We start from the raw sequence: 4508 nt of genomic DNA on the forward strand, positions 1-4508 counted from the left end.
GTAAATAGAATTAGGAGTCCAACACTGATTGCAGTTTGCCCACTAACAGCGTTCCCATTCACCCAAGGAAACATTCCCAGGAATTGCTCCTGTTTGCTGTCTGGCAGTCCGGGCTGTGTTTTTCCCCTCTGTTGAACCAACACTCCTGATAAAGCTGGGAGCCTTCCGGCGACTCCCTCAAAGAGCCCTCGCCTTTCATCGCCTGTTCCAAGCACGCAGCGTGGCCAATCCCAGAGAATCAGGACTCCCGAATTCCCCCCTGGCCCTCCTGCCAAGGGGGGCCCTGACCTGCGCCCCCACCCTGCATGGAGGTGGGTGCAGTTTGTGAGCTCAGCTGGGGGGATGAGATCAGCCCGTGGGAGCAGCACATCCACGGTGGGACAGTGCTGAGTGGGGTGCTGGCACCCACCCACAGCCCCAAAAACACGGCTTCACCCCTGGGGCTGGGTCAGAGCCGGGGATCTCTGCCCCAGACACGCACCGGGTGACTCACGGGAGGGCACCCAGAGGCAGCTCCTGCGCCGCTAACCCGGAGGGACCCCCAACGAAGCTGTGGAGCTCAGCTATTCCTGGGAACCAGCCCCAGCTTGCCTGGCTTTCAAGGCCTTCTCTTATCTTGTGCAGCAGCTCGGGCTCATTGTGCAATCTCTCCCCACTGGAGACGTTACCAGCCAGGATTTATGGCTTCTGTAGTTTCCCTTTCATCGGCCCAGCTGGGGAAGCGCTGGCGGAGGATGAAAGCGGCCGGTCCGGGAGGGATGTCAGGAGAGCACTTCAAAGGCTGCCGGTGCTCTGAGTCGCGTTAGGATACTCGGGATCCTTCTCTTCCAACCATCCAACACTTTCAGGAGCCTCTCCCTCCTTGAGCTTAAGCGTTTGGACCCAGAGTGAAGCACCTGCAGCAGGATTTGCCCTCAGGAGCCCCCAGCAAGTTCCTCCTCACCCGCAACGGCAGCACCTTCCTCCTGACCCCAGCCCTCTCCAAACACTTCACTCCCAAGGAAAATGAAGTGCCAGCTGGCTCTGACCAGCGCAGTGGCCACCACAGATCCACTCTGGAGCAAGAAGTGCCATGGGAAAGCTGAGCAAGCTCTGCTGTAAGGACTAACTGGCCATGAGGGAAGTGTGGGCTGGAGGGGAAGAGCCTGAGAAGGGATTTGGACGCTGATCTCTGTCTCACATTGCCCTGTGGGCAAAGTCCCACTGTGAGAAAGTTTCCTCATGTGCATCTTTCACTGCCCACTGGGACAAAAGGGTCTCAGACCAACTGAGCTGGTCTGTCCCACTCTGGTGCCTGGAGGGACCCAGGGACAATCCCCGCCCTGTGAGCTGCCTGCAAGTGTGCAAAATTTCCCTCCTCAGGGAACCCAGCAGAGAACAATTCCCCCAAAGGTCAGAGCTGCATTATTTCACACCCCTCGTGTGCTGATTCTGGCTCCAAGTCCACGAGGAGCTCAGAAATTAAAGCCCCTTGAAGAAATCCCACCCAGAACCCTCAAACCCACCCGGCCTGCAGTAAATGCCCCTTGTGTGCTGTTGTGGCTCCTGATTGCTGGGTGAGTGGGTGGCAGCGAAACCACTGCCTTGAAACCCAACAAAACACAGACTGCAGCAACTCCCAGTCCCTATAAGAAATACTGCCTGGGGGAATTAAAACTCAGAAGTAGCTGAAGCAGCACATGCCTTGCCCACACACAAGCAGGATCTGTGAAAACTGCCAGCATTTCCCTCCCCTCCGTCCTTGCCTGGCGCTCCCGTGTCACAGGGGATGGCACTTGGTGGGCAAAGAGCAGTTTGGGTTGGCCAAGTGCCCCGAAAGGACAGAGAGAGCAGCACAAGCTCCATCCCTGGGTTGTGTTTCAGACACAGCCACAAGCAGGACACGGCTCAGCCCACCCAGGGCAAAGGAACAAGCTCAGCTGCAAAGCCCCAGAATGGGGCTGGACACTCACAGGGCTCTGTGATGCTCCTGGGATGTCACTGCCAGTCCCCAACAAAGCTGATAAACTGGAGCCCCTGGGACCAGCACAGGCAATAAAAGCTGATTTCCTCAGGGCACCTGCCCTTGTCCTCACTCAAACCCCCTCCAGGGCAGCAGCCTCAGCTCCCCTTTTCACCCCAGGAGCTCCTGAGGTGCAGCTGGGGCTTGTCTGGAGCTCCACATGCCTGTTTAGGCCCCGGTGCTGCTGCCAGAGCAGCTTCATTGGCCAAGCTCTGCCCCCCAAAGGGTCCTCATTTAGATCTCAAAGGGTTGCTCGTGATACGTCCAAGTCTCCTCGTTGGGAGCTACAGATGGAAAACTCTACCAAGAGTCTTTCAAAGGAAATCATTCCTTTGGATTTTTGAAATTATTTAAATGAAAAGAAAAAAAAATAAGAAAAGGGGAATCATTTACCCTACAGTTTAATTTCCGTTTTTGCTACAAATGCAAACAGTTTACCTGACACGGACAAGAAATGAATTGGAGGCCTCCAGAATCAACTCCAGGGAACTGCTGTTCACCCTTCTTCCTCCTCAGAGTCTTCCCAACAAGAATTGCACCCCAAAACCAACCCCCAACAACCGTGCAGCTGCAGAGCAGTAGCACAGCGTGGCTGTTCACAGGGCCCAGCTTTGTGTTCAAAAGCAGCAAAGTCTGTAAAGGCATCACAGGGCAAAGGCTGCAGCAGGATGGGGGCATGGAACCAAGGGAGAAACAGGAGGAGAAGCTGTCAAGGATGGGAGATCCAGCTGGGAATGCAGAGTCCAGCCTGAGTGCTGGGCAGGAGCTACAGAGTCACAGGATGCTGTGTTGGAAGGGACCCACAAGAGCCATCCAGTCCAACTCTTCACCCTGCCCACGACAACCCCCCCAGGTCACACCCTGTGCCTCAGAGTGTTGGCCAAACTCTTCCTGAGCCCTGGCAGGTTTGGTGCTGTGACCACTGCCCCGGGCAGTCTGACCAACAAAGCTTCCCGTTCCCAGCTCACATCCCCCAGCTGGTATTTTCAGGTATTTTCTGGGTTCTGCTCCCCACTCCAAGCAATCCCACTTCCGTGAGCCACAGCCCCTTCTGCCCAGTGGGAAGGGACTGGAACAGGGAGGCTTGAAAGGCACAGCAGATCAAAGCGAGCCCTGCGCTGCCGCGCTCGGCCGGGCAGGCGCCGCTCGCAGTTGAGTAAGCTCCCTGCTTGGCACCCTCTCAAACCTGCTGCTGCCTCCGAGTGTTTGAGTGCTCCCAGAAGCTTCTCACAATCAGCTTTGGTGATCACACCCCGTTTCAAACGTTGCCACGTTCTACCCCCAAGAGCTCAGCCCCGTCAGTGATTTCTGCCCGGGCCGACGCGTGGACAGGGGAGGGCGTTTTCAACCAGCGCTGCCCTCAGACTCATTAAGAGCAGCACTATCGCTCCAATCAGGCTCCTTAAAATAAGAATTCCATGTGCAAACTGACAAAGTCGTTCTCCTGGGTCCTGCCAAGCCCTTCGCCGCAGGCAAAGCAGTTGAGACGTCCCTTAGCATCGGCTCTGTTTGTTTATTTATAAAGTTCACATGTTTGATCTTCGTTTAGCAAGTGTTTTCATCTCTCTGGCCAGTGGTAAGAAGGCAGCAGTTCTCCTCTTGAGTCAAAGAATCATGAGTTCTCTTCTTCCAGCTCTGGAAACCATCCAGCATCAGTTTTGAGAGCTCATCCCAAATTTAGGCAGGCCAAGAAGGGCGGGAGGTTCTGCAGGGCTGCTCCTCTCCCAGGTACCAGCCAGGCTCTGGCTGTCACCTCAAACCAAGACTTTTTGGGAATTACCTCCCAACACTTGACTAATTTCCCTCATTTTGAACACAGCCACCACGACCCCAAGTTGCTCAGACACCACAACTTTTGGGAGCCTTGGGAGGAACTCTAACCCAGACTGAAACACTTTGTCTCTGCCCGAGCTGCCGCGTTTTATCCCGCTGGAGATTAAACTGTTTTCAGTCTGCCTATGGACTTCAGGAGACCCCCCCCAAACCCAAGCATCGGGAGTGAATCAGTCACCACATCCAGGGGATCTTGCTTTGCAGTGAATTCAGTGAAGCCAAGGCCTGGAGCAGCAGTTCCTAAATGTTTGTGATTAAAAACTCAGTTGCTCCTCATGAACCCTGGTAACACCATCCCCTGGTCTGTGAGCCCATCAAAGGCTCTCCTTGGCCTCCTGTGATCCACTGAGAAGAGTTTGGGAGCCACTACAGTTAAACATGATCAGTGAGTCACTGCATCCATCCTTTCTCCTGGAGACTCTCAGAGGCAGCAAAACCCTTCAGACACTCAGCTCACACTCAGCTTCCACTGTAACCCCGAGAGCCCTCGGGCAACCACCTGCAGTGAGCTCCCTTTCCATCCCTGTCCCTTTGCATCCCACTGAAAACAAAGGTCTGTCCAGATTTCTTCTTCCTTTCACTACCCTCTGACAAACTGGTTCACTCCTGTGCCAGGAGGTGGGTATCTAAAACATCAGCTCCAAACACACGCAGAAATAAGAGAAAGACCTGC

Source organism: Myiozetetes cayanensis, unplaced genomic scaffold (genome assembly GCF_022539395.1).
Source record: "Myiozetetes cayanensis isolate MyiCay16 unplaced genomic scaffold, myiCay2020 scf31, whole genome shotgun sequence".
Taxonomy (NCBI): domain Eukaryota; kingdom Metazoa; phylum Chordata; class Aves; order Passeriformes; family Tyrannidae; genus Myiozetetes; species Myiozetetes cayanensis.